Source organism: Ischnura elegans, chromosome 6 (assembly GCF_921293095.1).
Source record: "Ischnura elegans chromosome 6, ioIscEleg1.1, whole genome shotgun sequence".
Classification (NCBI taxonomy): domain Eukaryota; kingdom Metazoa; phylum Arthropoda; class Insecta; order Odonata; family Coenagrionidae; genus Ischnura; species Ischnura elegans.
Window position 1 is genome coordinate 65,165,090 of NC_060251.1, and position 22,551 is coordinate 65,187,640.

General features: G+C 41.5%; 1 long non-coding RNA gene across 1 annotated transcript; it reads right to left on the minus strand.

Moving 5' to 3' along the window:
* Window positions 1–21,183: 21,183 nt before the first annotated feature.
* Window positions 21,184–22,551, minus strand: LOC124160341. The gene is made up of 2 exons (XR_006865142.1): window positions 21,785–22,551; window positions 21,184–21,642 (listed from the first exon to the last, which is right to left on the minus strand). It is a non-coding gene; the product is annotated as an uncharacterized LOC124160341 (long non-coding RNA).

A 22,551-nucleotide genomic window follows, 5' to 3' on the forward strand; every position in this document is an offset into this window, starting at 1 on the left:
GACAGCGCTTGATTACACGTTTAATACTTGAATTAGTATGATTTAGAGTCCATAGTAACAATCTCTCTTTTGCATGTTGTGATCGTGGCTGAAGGAGCTGAAAAATGCCGAGATTTGTGCGGCAATCTAAAATTTTAGAAAAAAGGTGCCACCAAACTTTTTTTAGTAGACATCTACTGTTGAAATATATGTTAATCATGATAACTCGGAATTTAATAGTCAATTTCTTGTACCACTTGGCCTGTACTGCGGTGCTAGCAGACTTGATGCACTGAATTCCCACCTTCACCCTTCACGTCACTTACCCCCCCCCCCCCCTCCCCTTCCCCCCCAATCACCCGACCACAGAGTATATATCCCGGCAAAATCTTATGTGTATCACTAGTCTTGAAAATGGTACAGTGTACCGAAACTAGTCGGCAATAAAGTGTGTGTTTTGTAGAAAAGCAAAGTAATTTTCTTTCATCGTATATGCCTGTTATAAGGAAACGTATAAAAAGAACGAAAGAAGTGAAGTCCGTATTATAGTATTATAATAATACATAAATAATATTAATGTGGTAAATAGCAATGAAGTAAACAACGTAAACAACAATTGCAATAACATGGACGCTGAATTTTCCAGGTACGCGATGGAAGATATTTACGTTGGAAGAATGCACCTAAGGGATAGGCAGAATCCCATTGAGTATTATTCGGAAGTGGAATTCCTCCAGAGGTATCGCTTTTCTAAGAGAACCGTCACTGAAGTTCTATTACCCTCTGTGAGGAGTGATCGTTTAAGCAATCGTGGTTTGCCGATTCCGGATATTTTGAAGCTGCTAATTGCCTTGAGGTTTTACGCCACCGGGTCATTCCAGGTATGTGGTATCTTTTACGTAAGATTTATAATGTTTTTTGTCGTGTTGATCATGAAATACATTATTAAATCTCGTTTGCAGTTAGTTTGCGGCGATCTGACAGGAGTTACGCAGGGGACGGTGTCCAAAATAATTAAGGTATGGTTTCTCCTTAGTTTAGTATTTTTATGAACGTAAACTTTATATTTGTAGGGGAAAAGTTACAAGGTATTTCATGACAAATATTTGGTAATCGTTACCGAGAATCAGTAATGACCTGGTAGCATTATTACCTCGGCACATTAAGTTGCCAAGTTCAGATGAAGATACTGATAGATGCAAGAGATCTTTTTACGAAAAAGGTCAATTTCCTGGAGTAGTGGGTTGTATCGACTGCACCCATGTTCCGATTGTGAGTCCGGGGGGAGAGTTAGGCGAATTAGACTCGTTAACATACCGTCTGATCCAATCCAAAGTCTGAAACTCGTTTCTCATGGTAACGGAGAAAATATTCTTCCAGTAACGGCGAAGATTAAATTCCTATGGAAAATGTTTTTTCCTGACTCCACTCTGTAACTGTTGGAAGCAGTTATTAAAATTAGACAGTTTTCATAATATAATACTATGGTTGACATGTAAACATTTATATGGATACGTATTTTGGTTACAATAAATAAATGGCAGTATTTTTGTTCTGTTTTTGACACATTAAACATATTACTATATTTCATTTTCTCTCAAATAATAAAACTATTAAAAACTTAAATTAAAAAATCATAAATTGGCATGAACATACGAAAAACAGAAGAAGGAGTCAGTGCATCCCAGAAAAACTATACACACCTGGTATTTAAGAGATATGGCATAGAAAACTCAAAACTAACAAATACACCTATTATACCTGATAACAAACTGGATGAATATGCTGAATAACCAGAAAAAGAAATGAAATACGACTACCGAGAATCTGTTGGAAGTCTCATATACTTATCCTGTAAGACGCGTCCAGATCTCAGCTTTGCAGTAAACTTTGAAAGCAAATCAATGGAAAACCCGCAGAAGCAGGACTATGTTGACAATAAGAGAACTCTTCGGTATTTGAAAGGAAAAGCTGATGGTGGTATATTTTATGGTAGGGAAAAGAACCATGTGAAATTTTTGAGTTAGTCGCGTATTGTGATTCTGTATATGGTGGTGACACAATAATCAGGGAAACAGATACAAGAAAAGATATACGACGAAGGAATACATCAGGTTTCGTAATAATGTGTAATAATAGTCCAATTTTTTGGTGTTCACGGCGACATGTTGTAGTTGCTCAATCCAAAACTGAGGCCGAACTTATCGCTGCGTGTGAATGCGCTAAAGAATTGAAGTACTTAGTAGAGCTGTTAAAGGAACTTACAGGGAAAACGGTCAAAAGTACAATATACATTAACAATCAAAGTACAATAAAATTAATTAAATCATGAAGAATAAAATCAATTCGGCATATTGAAAAATATTTTTTTGTTAAAGATGAATTTTAGAAAGGTTTGTTTAAAATCAAATGTGTACTAACCAAGTATAATGTAAGTGATATTTTAACCAAACCATTGCTTTCCATTAACTTTGAAAAATGAGCAAAAGAACTGTTATTTCGTGAATGAATTTTTATTCCAATGTAAATATCATTGTATTAATTAAAATTTAAAACTGTCATCCGTTTACGGGGGAGTAATGGTAGAAGTTATTAAACTAAGACAGTTTTCATAATATAATACTAAGGTTGGCATGTAAACATTTATATGAATACGTATTTTGGTTATAGTAAATTAATGGCACCTAAGTTGAATTCCGTTTTTGACACATTGAATATAGTACTATATTTCATTCTCTTTCAAATAATAAAACTAGTAAAACCTTAAATAACCAATAATTCAAAAGTAACTATATTGGAGGAACTTCAAATATCCTGGACAGACGCTTTGGTGTCGCGTGTTAGGGAGTAATTTTCTCTCTGGAAGTATGCGAGAAAAAATGCAAATTGCGACAGTGTTCTGCCCAACGTTATTGCTCGTTTGCCTTCGAAATGGCGCGTCCCGCTATAAATCGGCGGAGACAACTCCTCGAATTTGAAGAATAGTTGGTGGAATTACAACGTCTGAGGATCCAAAGAAGGGTACTACGCGATTCTATGAACCCTATGGAGGTAAGAGAAGAGGATTTTCAGCGCTGGTTCCGCGTAAGCAGGGAGCTTGCATTATCTCCACGACAACCCGCAAAAATGGACATTTGGAAACAATTTTTCATCATATCGGCCATTAGCATGAAAGAAAGCATCACTAATGACTACATTTTTCCCTTCCATTACTCGCTCCTTAACCTTCTGCAATTAATCTAAACCAAACCCTCCCAGCACCCGAAGTCTGTCACCCGTCCCTTTCTTCACCACAGATCAAAGCTCAAATCAAAATTCTCAACCCTCTCCGGTAATAATGTACTGGTATCGAAACGTCAATTTTCGTCGGATCTTCACCAAATTTAGGATTAACAACTTTATTCACAATCTAATCAATCCTAAGGGTGGGCGAAAGCGGTGGGACAACAATTGAAATATAATACTATACAGTCTACTACTATATAATACAGTCTACAGTATATATCTTGATTTCGGAGTATTGGTAACTTTTACGGTGAGGCAACCACCTTAGACGATAAAAGGCGATCGAAACCAAAATGCTGCTGAAGCCGGTTTCACACCACCCAATATTTCTTGATCAATAAACGTTGAACAAGAAAAATTGAGCGTCAAACTGCGTCAAAGATAATTCAAGACGGCAGTTCAAGAATCATTGGAAGAACTTTCACACGTTCAAAGACGTCAATGACGAGTTTGAAGCGCTGCAGCTGAAATATGGATAACAAATTAGAAACGTAATGCGATTTGAGCATATTTCCTGTGGTTTGCAGGCATACAAATTTTTCATGGTTCCCAGTATCTAGGCACCATGGATGAGAATTACATAAATGTTGCGAGGTTTGGGTTAGCTGTGGCCGTTTTAGGCTTAAGCATTCAGGCTCAGAGACGTAGAAATCGGCGCAGGATGTGGTCGAGGAAATGGATTAGTGGGAGAGAAAACGGTGGGATGAGTTTGCAGAGCAACGAATTTAGGACTGAAGACCCAGAATCCTTTCGGAATTTTTTGAGGATGAGTGAGCCAAATTTTAATGACTTACTCGGGAGGATACACGGAGAAATAGCTAAGAAGGATACGGTGTGTCGGCAGTGCATACCTGCGAAGCACAAACTCGCGGTGATGGTTCGATTTTTACCAACCGGTGAAAGCTTCAAAAGCCTTCAATATTCCACCAGGATTGCATATAACACAATTTCTTTGGATGTTCCTGAAGGGTGCACAGCTTTGTATGAAGCTCTAAAGGACGAATTCTTGAAGGTGAGTAAGAGAAGTTGATGCCTTACCTTTAATGTACCAAAGTAACGCATGCATCTTAGAAAACTTTGACGAAGTACGGAATATATATCTGTTATTGAACGAATGATTGCTTCTCTCAGGTAGAGGAAATATATTTTTGGGCTTATGTTTTGAGGTGTCCACTGAAGGATACTTGTTTCAATGTTAAATTTTTTCGTTTCAGGCACCAAACACTGCTGCAGAAAGGGAAGTTATTGCTCAGGACTTCCAGAAGTTGAGCCGTGCCTCACTCTATCGGTCGAGCAGCTTGGCGGGTGGTGAAATCCTGAGCCAAAACAACATGTACCCTGGACTTCTTACGGATTTTGCCTGCCGCGTTTGGTAAGTAGGCCTTTTAGTTGCCGTACAAACTTATCAAACTCGGTATAGGTAGATTATTTTTACTAATGGTAACTTTTTTTGAATACCGGGGCGCGTTCTTTTAATGCTTATGCAAAAGAACTAATATCAGCTGCTCATTTTGTCCGGGTATTTATTCTCGAGCAGGAGGAACTACTTGTTGACTACTTGAAGAAAGCTTCAGACATATACTTTGGTATAACTCCCAGAGATGTCCGAAGATTTGCTTACACTTATGCGATTGCCTGCTAGAGAAAAATCCCGGGAACATGGGTTGACAATGAAATGGCTGGCGTTGACTGGTTGACAAAATTTCTTAAACGGCACCCGAGTTTATCAATAAGATCCCCACAAGCTACTAGTTTTTCACGTGCCACAAGTTTTAATAAAACAAATGTGAACAAGTTTTATGATAATTTAACAACTGTGTACAACCGCGTAAAGATAGGCCCTGAAGATATTTGGAATGTCGATGAAACAGGCTTCACAACAGTCCATAGGCCTGATAGAATAATTGCTCGAAGAGGCTTCAGGCAAATTGGAAGCCTGACATCAGCAGAGAGGGGGACTTTAGTGACAGCTGCTTTTGCAGTAAATGCATCAGGTAACTCGATTCCTCCTTTCTTGGTGTTCCCAATAAAGTTCCGTGATCATTTTATTAGGGATGGACCATTAGGATGTGCTGGAGACGCCAATCCATCTGGATGGATGGTTGAAAAAAACTTCCTCAATTTTGCAAAATATTTTGTTTCTTTTGCATGTTGTTCAAAAGATCGGCCTTGTCTGCTGTTACTAGACAACCATGACTCCCACTTATCAACTGAGGTTCTAGATTATTTTAAAGAAATTGGGGTAACACTTTTATCCTTTACCCCTCATTGCAGCCACAAGCTGCAGCCGCTAGACCGTTCTGTCTATGGACCACTAAAAAAGTATTTTAATACAGCCTGCCAGTCGTGGGTGGTCTCTAACAAGAGACCAATGACAATATATGATATTCCGGGTGTCCTAGCCAAAAGTGCACCTTTGGCTTTGACTCCATCCAACATACAATCTGGATTCAAAGTTTCGGGAATTTTTCCTATGAAATATATTTTTACCGATGAAGATTTCATGCCTAGTTTTGTAACAGACAGACCGAGCCCGAATGAAACAGATAAAAACCCAACGTCAGCTCAAGAAAGTCTGGCGAGTTCTTCTTTTCAGGCTTCTCTGCCAAATGAAAATATGGCATCACCTGAACCTGGCCCATCTACATCATTTCCAACGCCAGAACAGGTCCAGCCTTTTCATAAAGCTAGTAGTAGTAGTATTTGGATTTAGGGTGCGTCGACGGCAAGGTCATTTTGCACCACTACTGTGCTATTTAATTACAAAAGTTATGTATAAAGTAATCTACTGCATCTGATGTCTTCGTTGAAAGTGTACATAATTAGACTTTATTAAAAATGTTTATTTCTCTGAGAAACCGAAATGTACAGATTAAGTTGGTAGGGTGGTCTCCTAAAAGGGTTTTTAGGTCTCCCCCTAGATTATTTCGTCTTCGCGCTTCGCGGTACTTAACACAATCTAGCATGATGTGTCTAATACTTAATGGACATTTACAATCCCCACATTGGGGAGGTTCCTTCTCTTCAGTAAAGAGATACGCATGGGTCAGGGGGCTGTGCCCTATCATCAATCGTGTAAGTACTACTTCCTCTCTCCGATTACTACGAGCTGAGGAGGGCCACGCTGCTACCATGTCCTTGATGCCACGGAGCTTGTTGTTATTTAGAATCCTCCATGACTCCCTCCCTTTTCCAAATACCACGTTTCTTAGAGATGCTCGTAAGTCCTCGTGGGGAACCAGCGTTGAGACAAGAACTTCGTTATTCAGATCTTCCTTGGCCATAGCGTCTGCTATCTCATTCCCGGCTATCCCCTCATGTCCCGGTACCCACAGAAAATGGATATTCAAACCCTTTCTCGAAAGGGTCAGCAGGAGAGAGTGTATTTCTTGCACGATCGGGTGCACGGGTGAGAAGCCAGAGATGGCTTGTAGTGAGCTCCTGGAGTCAGTGCATATGACAAAGGAGCCGCCGTGGTCACCTAGGGCTTCTAGAGCTGTCCTTATGGCATAAAGCTCCACCGTGTACACACTGCACATCGGGTGAAGCTTTGCTCTGATGTTCCCGTGGATAGGGGAGAACACTGCACATGCACAAGCAGAGTTATCTTTCGAACCGTCAGTGTAAACGGGGGTAAGGTTGGGGTGATTCCATCGGAACATGGCAAACAAACGCTGGTATTCCGAGGGAGTTGTGGAAGACTTCGGTCGAGATCGTGAAAGAATATTCACCACCGGAGTGGGAGTGATCCAAGGGGGGTGTTCCGAGAATGAAACAGGATACACTTCAGGTAGCGTGAATTCGCATCCGCGAATAAAATCGTTAAAACGAACGCTTACTGGTCTGGTTGCTTTAGTCCTTCGGTTAAAAACATTAATAAAACGGGGTTTAAAAAGTAAACTGTAACATGGGTGACTCGTCATTGCTAAAATTTTGGAAACGTAGCTACAAAGAAGCCAGGTCCTTCGGTAGCATAGAGGAGGCTCGCCTGCGTCGGTATATATACTGGGAATCGGGCTGGTCCTAAACGCCCCAGTGCATAGTCGCAGACCTGCGTTGTGCACTGAATTAAGTGCTTTCAAATACGTCTCGCGAGCGGACGCATACACGAATGAGCCGTAGTCTAATTTCGACCGCACCAGTGTGCGGTAAAGTAAAATTAAGGTGGTGCGGTCTGCTCCCCAAGATGCGTGGCTTAAAAACTTTAAAATGTTCAAAGACTTCAAACAGTTTACCTTGACAGAATTAATGTGCTCCTTCCAGTTGAGTTTGTGGTCGAGGGTCATCCCCAGAAAACGGACTGATTCCACAAATGGGAGGTTTCTACCACCTAGGTGTAACGTGGGATTTACATGGACGCCCCGAGTGCGAGAAAAGTGAACGCACTTTGTTTTCTCCAAAGAGAAAAGGAAGCCGTTATTTTGGGTCCATTTGTGAAGTTTATTGATGGTGAGTTGCGCCATCCGCGATGCATTCACGACCCTAGATGATCTGCAGAAAATCGCGAGATCATCCACAAACAGTGACCCTAACACTGGCTCCTTGATGCAGTGAGCTATGTCGTTGATCGCAATAGCGAACAACGTCACGCTCAGAACGGAGCCTTGGGGAACTCCGTTGTCAAGAGGGTAAAAATTTGACAACAACTGTCCCGTCCTTACTTTAAAAACACGGTTGGTTAAAAAATTTTGTATAAAAATGGGCAAACAGCCTCTAAAACCCCACTCGCGTAATACGCGTAGAATCTTACGTCGCCAGACCCGGTCGTAAGCCTTCTCTAAGTCGAAAAATACACCGACTACGTGTTGGCGGAGAAGGAAGGCTTCTTGGATGAAATTTTCAATCCTAACCAAGTGGTCCATTGTGGAACGGTTCCGTCTGAATCCGCATTGTATCCTAGAGAGGAGTTTTCGACGCTCCAGCCACCAAATGAGACGTCGATTTACCATTCGCTCCATTAACTTGCACAGGCAGCTGGTGAGAGAAATCGGCCGGTAAGAATTCGGATCAGCTCGGTCTTTTCCATGTTTTGGGATGGGAACAATGACGGACTCCCGCCAGGACGGAGGAAAATCCCCATTGGCCCAAAGCTGATTAAAAGTTTCAAGGATTTCCAGCAACGCCGATTCCGATAGATTTCGGAGGAAGGCATTGTGGATCTCGTCGGGTCCTGGGGACGTGTCGTGGGAGTCATGGATGGCAGATTTCAGCTCCCAAATGGTAAATGGCATATTGTAGTCTGCCGTTGTTTTAGGCTCCATAAAGGATATAGGGACGTTCTCGAGCCTTTTCTTGAGGATCGCAAAAGAAGGTTCATAGCATTCGTCGCTGCTCACTTTGGCGAGTAATTGGGCGAATACGTTCCCTATCGCAGCTGGAGAAGTGATAACCTTTCCTTCGACTTCTAGGAAGGATATACCTAGATGCTGGCTGCTACCCGATATGCTCCTCACCTTACGCCATACCTGTGCAAGTGGAGTCCTGTGGTTGACACCGGAGACAAAATTCATCCAAGAAATCCTCTTTGCGTCCTTTATTACCTGACGCGCTTTCGCTCTTAGTCGCCGAAAAGCGGAGAGATTATTTGCTGTAGGATACTTGTTGAAAATTCGGAGAGCTTTCTTACGTTTTTTAATGGCTTCTGCGCAGGTTTCATTCCACCATGGCACAGCATTTCTTGGAAGGATTCTTCGAGATCGTGGTGTGCTAATTTCGGCGGCTTGAATGATGCTGGATGTCAAAAGATTTACGTTTGTTACACAGTCGTTGTTTTTATCCCACACGTAGTTAAAATTTGAGTTAAAAAGATGCCAATCAGCTTTCCGGACAATCCAACAGCCTGGTCTAATAAAATCGGGGTTTAAATTTTGCTCCCTTTTGATTAAAAGGGGAAAGTGATCGCTCCCACTAAGATCCTTATGCACAGAGAGTTTGAGTTTATTGACCAAACTAGTCGATACAATACCCAAGTCAATGGAGGAATAATCGCCGCTATAAGAGTTAAAACGGGTTTTCTCGCCGTTATTGAGCAAAATTAGGTTAAAATCACTAATAAAACTTGATAAAATACGTCCCCTACGGTTGCACTGTTCCGGGGTGCTTCCCCATAGACGATCGTGAGCATTGAAATCTCCGAGTAAAATAAAAGGCTGAGGTAGCTGATTAACAAGGGATTCTAGATTAAAACGGGTGACGGGTGCACCCTCCGGCAGGTAAACGTTGCACACCGTTATCGCCTCGGGAGCGTGCACCGTCACCGCTACCGCTTGGAACGGTGTGTTAAGATTTATTCTGGAGGTGTAAAGTGCCTCCCGAACAAAAACCGCCACTCCACCATGGGCTCGTTGGCCGCTGGTATCGTCCAATCTAAAAGCGTTAAAATGTTTTAAATATCCCTTGTCCGTGTCCTTAAAATGTGTTTCCTGCAAACATATACAGGACGGGTTAAAATCTCTGATAAAAATGTCTAGCTCCTCCTTATGCCGATAAAAACCGTTACAGTTCCACTGTATGATAAAATCCATTAAAAATTGATAAAAATTAAATAAATAAATAAATAGATAAATTAATTTAAAACTGCCAAAGGGAGAGTCAACGCTTAATGCGTCTTCTCTCCTTAGCCTTCGCCCGGATGATTTCTGACTCGGATATATATTCGTCTTCTTCCATAGACTCTGGTTGGCTACGCGTAGGCGAACCAGATGGACCCGGGGACTGAGATTTTCCACGCCTGCTTTGCGTGGCCACGGTGGGTGTTGTGGTTGGGTTCTTCTTTGAAGAGCCCTGACTAGCATCGTTTTTTTCCGGCGGTGTGCCCTTCTTCGTTGCCGGCTTGGTAGCCTTATCCGGCTTGGCTTGCTTTGCATTCTTAATAGTATGTTCTTCCTTATTTTTCTCTTGCGTGTCTGTATTGTTAGTTTTCTCACTGTCTACTACGGCAGCATACGAACGGGAGAACGTAGGCGCGATGAGTGTTCTGTATTTCTTTCGTGCTTCTTGATATGGCAGCTTTTCCACGGTCTTTGTCTCCATTATTTTTTTCTCTTCTCTCATCTTGGGGCAATCTCGAGAATAAACCGGATGTGATCCCTCGCAATTCACACAGGCTGGTGCAGAGGTGCACGCGTCACCTTCGTGTTTATCTTTGCCACAGCGCGGGCAGGTGGCCTTACCCTCACATCTGGTAGCGATGTGGCCGAAACGCTGGCATTGAAAACACCGCATGGGGCTAGGAATGAATGGCCTTACGGGAACAGATTCGTATCCCACATAGACCTTGTCAGGAAGTTTGTCACGACAGAAAGTGAGGATGACGGACGTGCTGTTGGTCAGCTCACCGTTCCTCTTTGTCTTTAGACGGCGGCAGTCTATTGCACCCTGAGACGCCATCTCACTCTTTATCTCATCTTCAGAGACGTAGAGTAGGTCGTAATGCGAAATGACTCCCCGACATGTATTGAGTGTTTGGTGCACCTGGACCTTAACCGGTATTTCGTTAAATTTTGTCATTTTCAATAACTTTTCGCTTTGTGTTTCGTTACTAGTTTTAATTAACAGTGATCCATCCCTTAATTTTTTGGCCGATTCTAAGTCACCGGGTATCGCTGCCGACAGAACTCGTCTTATTAGAAAGGGAGATACCTTTGTCAGGGTCTCACCATCATTAGCACATCTCATAACAAGGAATTTCCGACATGCGGTAGACTTACTTTCTCCCCCGCCCACTTCCGGACGGGATCTTTTCGTTGGAGGAAGAAAGTTGTTATCCATGGACTCAAAACAGAAATTCATCCCCTGGGCTCCCCACCCACCACGGAGCCACACATTCGGGACGCCACACCGAGATCCGGTGTGGTCGCCAGGGCTACCCGAGGGATATAGGAACCTTTGATAGGGGATCTCTTTTGGGTTAGAACCTCCAGCGCGGGGGCCCTCCGAACCCACGCACCTTCGGCCGCCCTACGGAGACCCCCATATCTCCAGCACTAACCCGTCCTGGCGTACGCTCGGAAGGAGCCGCCAAGCTCCCCAGCCGCCAGGAGCCGATTGACCGAGCTGGGCTCTTCTCGGCCGCCCGTTTTTCGGTGAATCCAGGGCCGAAGTGGGGTGTTGAACTCCGGCCCATACCGGGTTTCCGACGCCCAGCTGGGTGCCGGAGAACTCACCCACCAGGATCCCCTTCTCCCCCTTGTACGGGTCTCCACGCACGGCAAACACGTGGGTGAATCTGGACGCCAGATGTTTCGGCTACTCAGCACAGCAGAGTCACATGCTGTCTGGACGCTATCCTAGCGTACGAAGGGTTTTTTGACGAGGTTGTCTCCCCGGTGGGCTCGGGTCCGTGGGGGCGCGACTCCCCAAAGGAAGAGATTACTCTCTTCCCCCCGTGCGGGGTTCATAAAGCTGATCCCCGAAAAGGTACTAACAAAGGTAGAAAGAAGCGGTCTACGGAAATATTAACAGACACGCCTGTAAAAAACCAACTATCCGAAGAACAGAGACAGAGGAAAATCAAAACTCAACATGGTCAAAACCTGAGCAAACAGATGAAAGGTGTCCAAAGAAGCTCAGGAATAGTAAAGAACCTGTTCAAAAAGAAAAAAATGTGAAGAAAGAAAATCAACAGGCAAAAAAGAGGACCTTAAAGAAGAAGCTTAACAAGTACTTTTTAGACTTGTCAGAAGATGAGGGGGAGGAATATCTATTATTTTGCATTTATTGCTTGGGGAACTATAAAGAATCAAAACCGGGGGTAGGATGGATACAATGCATTAAGTGCAAAAAATGGGCTCATCAAAAATGTGCTACAGGCGATGCTATCTATTTTAATTGTTTGCATTAACTGCAATGACTTTGATGACATGTCCTCAGATTAGAAAATACAACATATCAATGTTAGTTGTGGCCTAATTTTGCTATCAAGATTAATTTTTAGATAATTGGTTTTTAGCAATTGAGCTATTTTTTATGTTATGAACAAGTTAAAGTTTTTTCGTAGGCCTACTTATAAATTTAAAAACAATGTTAGTTGTAGCCTAATTTTGCTACCAAGATTAATTTTTAGATAATAAGTTTTAGCAATTGAGCTATTTTATTATATTATGAATAAGCTAATGTTTTTTGTACTTATGTACTCATATACATTTAAAAATAATGTCTAAAAATAAAGTTAAGTTTTGTTTATTGACATATTGTCTTGTTTTTTGTTAACCTGAATTCTTTATTATTAGTGTACCAACGTGCCCCGGTCTGTGTACCAACTAGCCCCGTATATGGGGCTAGTTGGTACACGTGTATTGCTTAGGAATTTTGTTTATTCCGAAATTACTAATTACAATTGGTGAAAACACCATAGTGCTTAACGGAACCAAAGAGTCCCTTTACACACTGGTATTTTTAGTTTTTAAAAAACATGTATGGAAAAAATTAGAAAATTCATGGGCCAAAAGTGTACCCAACTAGCCCCGGTCTCCCCTACCTTCTGTTTTCCTTGGCTGCCCGTCTTACTTAAGTTCGGCTTCATCGATCATCACGTGAGGAACCCGAGACGAAGCGACTGAGATTGGATATGAAGCACCAGGAGAGGTGTATTAAAGAGAGTGAAGAAGAGAGAAGGCTCTCCGAGGAAAAGGTGAAGTTTAAGGATTCATGTGAACTTCACAACAAATTGGGAGAATGTGACTGGTTAGGTAATTTTTCCATTGTCAAGAAAGGTGATGAATTGCTTCTCTGCTATATCACAACCGATCCTCTTCCAGAAATTAGGGCGATTGTTTTGGTGGGAAATGATTTGGAAGTCAGAAGCTTTTTGGGAACTGTTTCCTTGAAAACAGTTGGTAAATATAAGTTTCCCATGTACGTTAATGATATGAATGTACAGAAAGAAATTTTGGATGGGCTAAATGTTTTGATGGGGAATAGAACCAAGGTTGAAAAGTCAGAAATGTGCCTTAAGTTAGAGGTCATTTTGTCTATTTTAGATGTTATGGCAGCAGATGATGAAGTAGGAGCGAAAGTTAGCTTTATCATTGAACAACTGAAGCTTACGATGATGAACAAGTTTACCTGTCGTTATAGAAGTGAGACTTTAGTTTTTTCTTGTATATTGTTTACAATTTCTCCTCATGCCTATAAATTTGCTAGGAATTCAGGCATGTTCTCCCTTCCACATCCCACAACCATTCGTCAAGTGTGTTCAAGGCAAAATTTAAGCCCAGCAGCAGATTTATGTAACTCACTTACAATTGCCAAAATTGTCTTTCCCAAACTTAAATGCCATGAAAGAAATGTCATCCTCATGATGGACGAAATTCATTTGAAGACATATGTTGATTACAAAGGGGGTAATGTAGTTGGCTTTAGTCATAACTCTTCCTCAGTTGCCAAAACTGCACATGTTTTCATGATTTCAAGTTTAATGTCACCATTCAAAGAGGTGGTTCATATAATTCCAGTGTGTAATTTTTCTGCTAGGGAATTGCATGATGTAACAAAAAAAAAGTAATCATCACATTGGAGGGTATTGGATACAGAGTGGTGAGCATTGTCTCGGATAACAATGCTATTAATAGGAAAGCAGTTGCAATGTTCACAGAACCAGAGAAAATAAGCATTGTATATCCACATCCTTGCGATACAACACGGCCCCTATTTTTTGTATTTGACTCCGTTCACTTAATCAAATGTGTTAGGAACAATTGGTTAAATCAGAGTAATGGGCAGTCATTCTTATTCCCTGATTTCAATGATGACAGTGCACCAAAATTGACTGCGTCCTTTCAGACTATCAGGGAACTTTATTTTCTTGAGTGTGGTGAGATTGTTAGGTTTGGGCATCCACTCACCTTGAAAGCATTCTACCCTTCAAACATAGAGAGACAGAATGTGAAGCTGGTGTTGCAAGTATTTAATGACTATGTGGTCACTGCCCTTAAGCCTTTGGGGAAAGATAAAAATTTGAAGCATCACAATGAAACTGCTGAATTTGTTCAAATAATTTCATGGTTAATGTAAAGACTCCCAGGAAAAGGATTAGATTAAAAGACCCCTTACAAACACTTATGACTTTGGATTCTAAAGGGAGAAAGGTATTAGAGAAAGTGTTCGATTGGGTGCAGAGGTGGGATCGTACCGTGGGTGGGTTGTCAAAAGAAACCCATTCCGCCTTCATGCATACCACACATGCCCTCTGTGAAATGGCATCCTATTGTACGGTGGAGTTAGGGATGGAGTTTATGTTGCCTGGCAAAGTTAAAACCAACTGCCTTGAAGAGCGATTTGGTCTCTACAAGCAGCTTGCTGGCTCTATCACATTTCTATCAGGCAGTTGTACGAGTCAGAGACCAAATTAAGGCTTCAAAACTACTTACCTCTGAAGCTTAAGTCTCAATCATTCAAAAATATATTAGTGGACAGTGTAAATGATGATGATATTGATGATGTACTTGAGCCAAAACAATCAGTTGATTCGTTTTTACACTACAATACATCTGTGGAGTCTGACGATATAAAAAATATAAGCAATGCTGTACCTGTGTTAAAATACTAAGCTGGGTATTATGTGAGATCATATTTAAAATTGATTAATTGCCCATTTTGTAAAAAAAATGTTAGTGAAGGAAAGAATGTTAGAAGAGGTAGACAGTGATAATTTGGTGGAGTGCCTTAGTCGAAGTGGTATTTTTGTGCCTCAGGAAGTTGCTGTGAATGCTGTTGTTCATGTATATGTTGTGATGAATAAAATCATCAGCAGTGATTTAGAAGAAGAATTTCTAAAAGAAGTCAGTCAGAGGAATGTATTATACAGTGTTAGCATGAATGCGTTGATTCTAAATGACTACTTAAATGACAATATCTGTGACAATGGGCACCAAATGAATAATGCAATCAAAAAACTTGTATATGTTTGTGCCAGCATCTTTTTAAAAAATTACTGTTTTAGAAAGAATGATGAATGCTGTCGTGTTAGTAATGCAAGAAAGATAATGAAATTTTTGAAGTGGTTCAGCCTCAATAAATATAGCGATATGATGAATTTTTATTCTTGATTATTTATTACAGTTTTTTATTAGTAGTAGTAGTATTTGTGTTTAGGGTGCCTCGACAACTAAGGTCATTTGCACCACAGACAATCTATAAAAAACAAAAATTTTAAAAGATGTATTAAAAATAAACCTTTAAACATTCATAAAAGTTTTGAAATAAAAGGGGTTGTCAAATTATAAGAAGGTTGGAATTTAAACACTGTTAATTAGCCCGGTCTCTATTAAAAACTTTATCACTCGGGTGACACTATCAGGGTCGTCTCTTAGGATGTGCCCTAGGTCTCCTCCAATGTTCAGCCGATGGCGCACAGAGCGGTATTTCTCACATTCTGTCAGGAGATGTCTCACAGTAATGGGAGAGTCGCAAACATCACATATGGGTGGAATTCTCTCTTCGGAGAAGAGGTACGAGTGGGTCAGAGCGCAGTGCCCAATTCTCAATCGTGCGATTGCGACCTCCTCCCTGCGATTCCTCCTGACAGACGTGGGCCACGCTGAGATTACCGGCTTGATTGCGCGCAGTTTATTTCCGGTAAGAGAGCGCTAAGTCTCTTTCCACTTTTCTAAGGCTATCTTTTTTGTGGTCGCCTTCAAATCTTCATATGGTACCAGCACAGAATCAGCAACGTCGTCCTCGCTGGCTGCCTTCGCGGCCGAGTCGGCCTTCTCATTTCCAGCAATACCCACATGTCCAGGAACCCACAGAAAACGGATTTTCACTTTTTTCCGAGCAAGGGAAAGTAGTCTATTTTGAATTTCCTGGACGATTGGGTGACTGGGAGAAAAACTGGAAATGGACTGCAGGGCGCTCATGGAGTCGCTGCAGACCATAAAGGACGCGTTGCTACACTTAATACCATCCAGAGCCATCTTTATGGCGAACAGTTCTGCCGTATAGCCGCTACACAGCGGACTGAGCTTGGCCTTGAGGGTTCCATGGTGAGACGAGATCACTGCACACCCGCACGCACGCTCCGACTTCGATCCGTCCGTGTAAACAGGAATGAAGTCGGGGTGGCGGTGCATTACTTCCTTGAAGCTATGCTGGTATTCCGCGGCAGTTGTCAAAGATTTTTGATTTTTGTGGAGGACAAAGCTGACTTGTGGAAAAGGTACCTGCCAAGGTGCATTTTCCGAATTCCCAATGGGGTACACTTCTGGGAGTATAAACTCACTGTCCAGGATAAAATTATTAAAGTAATACTTAGGGGTCTAGTTGCCCTAGGCCGCCTGTTAAAAATATTTATAAAGCGGGGGGTAAAAATAATATTAAAACTAGGGTGCCCTCTCATTGTTAGAATTTTAGCAACATAGTTGCACATAAGGATGTTTCGGCGTGCAGTCAACGGGGGCTCCCCAGAATCTGAGTAAACACTCAAGACCGGAGAAGTCCTGAAAGCTCCAGTTGCTAATCGAAGCCCCGCATTGTGAACCGTGTTCAAAGGCCTCAAATAGCTTTCACGGGCAGAGGAGTAGACAAAACATCCATAGTCTAATTTAGAGCGCACCAATGCTCTATACAATAAAAGCATCGTGGAGCGATCGGCACCCCACGAGTAATTACATAGATATCGCAGGATATTTAAAACTTTCAAACATTTGTTTTTTAAAAACTCAATGTGCTCACGCCAATTAAGGCGGCGGTCAAAAATCAAACCCAGAAAGCGGGCTGAATCCGTATAAGGTAGAATTCCGCCGCTCAGGCGAAGTTCTGGTGGAGGAACATGTGCCCGCTTACGATGGAAGTGGACACATTTCGTTTTTTAAACGGAAAAATGAAATCCACTTCGATTCGACCATTCCCCAAGTCTGTTAAGGGTCAGCTGGGTGACCCGTGCGGCACTGGCAATTGTGGACAATCGACAGAAAATGGCCAAGTCGTCCACGAATAAGGAGCCCATCACTGGTGTTCTGACGCATTCTGTAACGCCATTTATCGCAATGGCGAAGAGTGTGACGCTGAGTACAGAGCCTTGTGGTACCCCATTATGTTGTGTAAAAGGTCCGGATAAATGATTACCTAGTCTTACTTTAAAAACACGGTCTGCTAAAAAATTTTTGATAAAAATTGGAAGATTTCCTCTTAGGCCCCACCCCAGCTAGCACATTATAAGTCATTGAGATAAGGTGAAAGGAAGAAATAAGGAAGTCGCTTCTCAAGTAAGCTTGTTATGGGTTTCTTACGGCCAGGGCGACAAACATCCAGAGTAATGGCAAAATGGATGCCAAACTTTCAGCACTTCCGTAGATGCTGTTATTATCCCATCGTTACAGAGTGTTAATTAAGGCCTTTATGCATTAAAACAATGTTTTTATTATTGGCGCTTCTATATTATGAGGAGAAACAACATCATACCGCCATAATTTGAAAATCATTCACATTTATGAACTGATAGCTTAACGAAGGTCGTAAGAAAAACACAATTTCACAAGAATACCAACGTAGAATAATATAAAAATGCCGGAAGGAACATCTAATATACGTATTGTAGTCATCGGGTTATCAAACCATAATTTAAAATTCATAAATGTTAAAATGTATGGACCTTGAATAAATTCAGTTTTTCATGCACATGCCAAACAAGTTTTTTTACATAATTGGATATTTAATTAGTAACTACGCCTCATGTTCTCAACAAATGCCGTGGTGTAGTGGTTAGAGTGTAATACTTCGGTTCCGAAGGTCGCACGTTCGGATCCACCCTGGTGTTATTTTTTTTCTTTCCGCTGCATGGATAGAGTACTTGTACTATGCTTTATATCTTCACTAGCCGGTTGCTTGCAGCTATTAATTTTTTTCTATTTACGGGAAAATCTGTTATCAGTTGTTCAGCCCTTACAAAAACTCGCCAAATTTCCCCAATAGCCTTTAAATTCATGTCAAGATGAGCCGCCAAGCATGTGTAGTATGCTGTTCAGCCGCCTTTGGCGCTCCAACAGAAGTGACTTACATTGCCTGAGATTATTTGACGGCATTCCTTACCTGAACGTCCCTAACGTCTTACCCTTGCCTTATATAAGTCCCTTAGCTTACGATAAGCTGCTTATCAATTTTTTCCGTAAGAAAACCATAAGAAACGGTTAACTCACTTACTTTGTGCTATCTGGGACTCGTGTAACGTATTCAGAATCTTCTGGCGCCAGACTCGGTCATACGCCTTCTCCAGATCGAAGAACACGGCTATGACATGCTGGCCCAGAAGGAAAGCCTCCTGGATAAAATTTTCGGTTCTCACGAGGTGGTCTGTGGTGGATCTACCTCGCCTGAAACCGCACTGGATATTGGAAAGAAGGTTCCGACGCTCCAACCACCAAACGAGCCGACGGTTCACCATTCTTTCCATGGTCTTGCATAGACAACTGGTTAAGGATATTGGCCTATAATCATTTGGGTCTGTTTTATCCTTTCCTTGTTTGGGGATAGGGACAACTACGGATTCCCGCCACGCTGTAGGGAAGCTTCCCTCAACCCAAATTTGATTGAGGGTATGGAGAATATCCATCAACGCGTTCTCCGGAATATTCCGAAGAAATATGTTTCGGACACCGTCCACTCCTTTCGCGGTGTCTTTGGAATCCGTTATGGCGGACTTCAGTTCCCATAAGGAAAAAAGATCATTGTATCCGGCTGCTGCGTGCGATTCCGTGAAGTTCAAGTGTGGGGAGCGTTCCCTAATAGATAGGAAGGCTGCTGAGTAGTTCTCGTCGCTGCTGGTCTTGGCAAACGCTTCCCCGAAAACGTCGCATATCTCATCCGGTGTGTGAAATGTCACACCTTGAAATACAAGGCACGAAACTCCGTGAACATGCCGTGCTCCCGAGATAGCCCTCACCTTGTTCCAGACCTGAGTTAGTGGAGTCCTGTTGTTGATGGAGGATACATAATTTATCCAGGAGGCCTTCTTTGACTCCTTTATAATTAGTCGAGCTTTTGCTCTGAGTCGTCGAAATGAGGCAAGATTAGAGGCCTTCTCAGCCTTTGACCGAAAAAACCAAATATTTGTGGTTCGTTGGTTTGATAACGCTGTGGTTACAGTCGCTTCTAACTGTGGATTTTTGGTTCCATTGAACCAAGCCAAACGATGGGATCGTACGGCAAGGAAGGCCGTTTTCATCCCTCAACCAAATTTAATTCGCGAGTATAACCAGGGTATGAGAGGAGTTGATCTCCATGACAATGGTGTAGCGAACTACAGAATAAGAACGAGGGGAAAGAAATGGTGGTGGCCATTATTTATAAATTCTCTAGATATGGCGGCTGTCAATGCCTGGAAGTTTTTCCAATTGGTCACCGGTGATAGAGCTTCGCAACTGGACTTCAAGAGTTGCATAGTTTTATCGTTGCTTCAATCGGGAGTTATGGAAGTAACCATACCAAACCAAGTGGGCAACAAAAATCAAGAAGAAGTGCAAGATCCTGACGTGACGAATAATCAAGGACTGGGTCGCCCACCTAAAGGGGGCCTTCCAGACTGTGTTAGAAAGGACAAAGTGGGACATTTAATCAAACGCTTGGAAAAAAGGAGCAGAAGAAGATGTAGGCATTGCAAATCGCAAACTGTATTCATGTGTGTGAAATGTAATGTCCCTTTGCACTCAACGTGTTTCAGAATATTCCATGACAAAATGTGATGTGATTGTAATTTATAAACAAATGAGTATTATATGTATATTTATTTTATTTTCAACATCATTCATTCATTTGTGATCTTAATATATTATATAATCGTTTTGTTCTTGACCCTTGGGTTTGATTTCAATGTTGGCCTAGGCAACCCCACTAACGCCCAACGTTGCGAAAACGCAACATTTTTTTCTACTAAATTACTTGACTTATGAACAAAAAAACATCATATTCGTATAGATTACAACTAAATGACAACATTTGCGTGAAAAAAGTTTTAAAAAAACAATTAATTCTGTGCTTGGGCAGAAATGGGATAATTGAACGTTCGATCCGGCTGAGTGACCCGAAGAATCTATCTTCAGAAATTATTAAGCTGAAATCCATCCTACGTCTTAATGGCTACGACAACGGAGCTATATCCCGCAATTTTAAAAAGATTATCAACAAGGACAACAGGAACGATTCCCAAGACGCAGAAGACATCATTAACCAAAAGAAAGCCTTCCTCCCCTACGTGAAAGGAACGACGGATAAGATCGGTAACATCCTCCGGAAATTTGACATTAAAGCCATTTTTAAACCACACGCCCAAGTACGACACTTCCTAGGAAATGCCAAGGGTAGGACGCCACTTCAAATGGAAGAAGTATACGAAATCCCCTGCCGATCGTGCGAGAAGAAATACATCGGAGAAACGGGACGAACAGTCAAAACTCGGATAGAAGAACACAAGCGAGCCATTCGACTGGGTTACCCTTCAAAGTCAGCCGTAGCGGAGCACGAAGCCACCGGACATGCAATCGACTTCGAAAAATCAAGAGTCATCGCGAGGACAAAACATTTTAAAACCCGACTCATCCGCGAGGCCATAGAAATAAAGAAAAACAAGAACAACTACAATAGAGATACCGGATTAAGAATCAGCTAGCAGTCGCCCAGCCGGCACAACGTTTTAAATAGAACCAAAATATACGTATAATTTCCGTATAAAACGGAGAAATCATATACGTTAAGAGAAATCATATACGTATATCTTGGAGAAAAGTTAGAGAAAAACTAGAGAAATCCAAGAGAAAGATTTCCTAAATACAAGAGAAATCATTTCTCTAACGGCGAGTAGGGCGCCGCGTAGAGGCCATGCTACGAACTAACGGCGACTAATACTCGATGCTCGCTTATTACTACCTTTATTGCTAACTCTAAGCGGGATGAGGTTTCCACACATTTTTACACACAAAAAATCATAAGTCTCTAAAAAATTATCTTTATTTAGGCACATCTACACCGTAATTTAGAAATAATTTTTAGACATCTGCCCGTTCATTCGCCCAAGGCTTTTCCCACAGAAAGCTCCATTTAGGGCCTACAATTCCTCTGTTTTCAGCATCTCTGCAAAGAAGTATGGTATAGCTGTTAAACGTAATGACGAGAAAATAATGAAACTCACCTCCAATGTCGAGGAATAGGTATACTCTTATCAAAACGATGATTTTCGTCATATCCTCACAACACTTGGGACGTACGACTTATTTCACATTAAAAACACACCCAAGTGACTACAATTAAAATATGACTGATACGGTACTTATCTTGACGTTAGATGGGAAAATTTAGCGCTGCAATAACATCATAGACGACAAAGGACGATAGAAATTCCGTCACTATTAGGATATAACAACACCAACGAGTTCCACTCAAGTTATTCCACTAGAAAATAATTTGAAAATGCATGATTCAAATATTAATAACGAACATGGAAAGAAATGCTGATATATTATACGTTATTCCAGTAACATTGCACTAGTAAATGCTCAACATGGAGAACAAAAGAGAAATTAATGGTACTTACTTCAAACAACTTCTTCCATGCTTCAAATACAGATCCAATTGTTTACATACTCGTCTACGTAAATTTCAGGGCGTGAGACAGGGCAGAGGCTACTGCGTTACTCCGTTGGTAAAAGATATTTCATTTTCAACCGCTTTTACTCATACAGCACGAGGAATAATAGAGACAACTTTCAAAACATTCGTGATTGCAACCGTTTCAAACCGTTGATGTTGTTACTCGAGCAGCATGGCAGAATTTCGATTTCAATCATATCGATTGTATAAATCGATAGTCTTCTTGTATGGCTTTCGGTTAGCAGACGAGAAACACCTCAAAGTTGGGTATTGAGGACATCTCGTCCCCTAAAACGTGCCAATTACGTGCAGATGAATTATTATAAAGTTGCACCAATGTCAACATGAAATGAAATTTATCGTTAGGGCTTAGGGAATAAAGTTATTCTTGAAATCGAAGCATTTGCACTCATCACAATAACAACCTTTCGCGCACAATGGTCCACTTCGAGAATTTAAAATGCTAAATAGTATGTTATAATTGTTTATTTAATGTTGGAACAAAAATATTAATTAGCTCTCCAACCGTGTGAGTCCTCCGAATATAATTCAAAAATAATTTCACTGCATTATTAGCGCTAGAGCCGTAAATACTCTTGTGGGCTCTCTGCGAACAGAAAAGATAGGGAAATTCCTACCCTGTGATTTCTCTACAGATATATTTTCTCCATTTTTTCTCTTCCATTTATGTAAAGAATTTCTGCTGTGCCG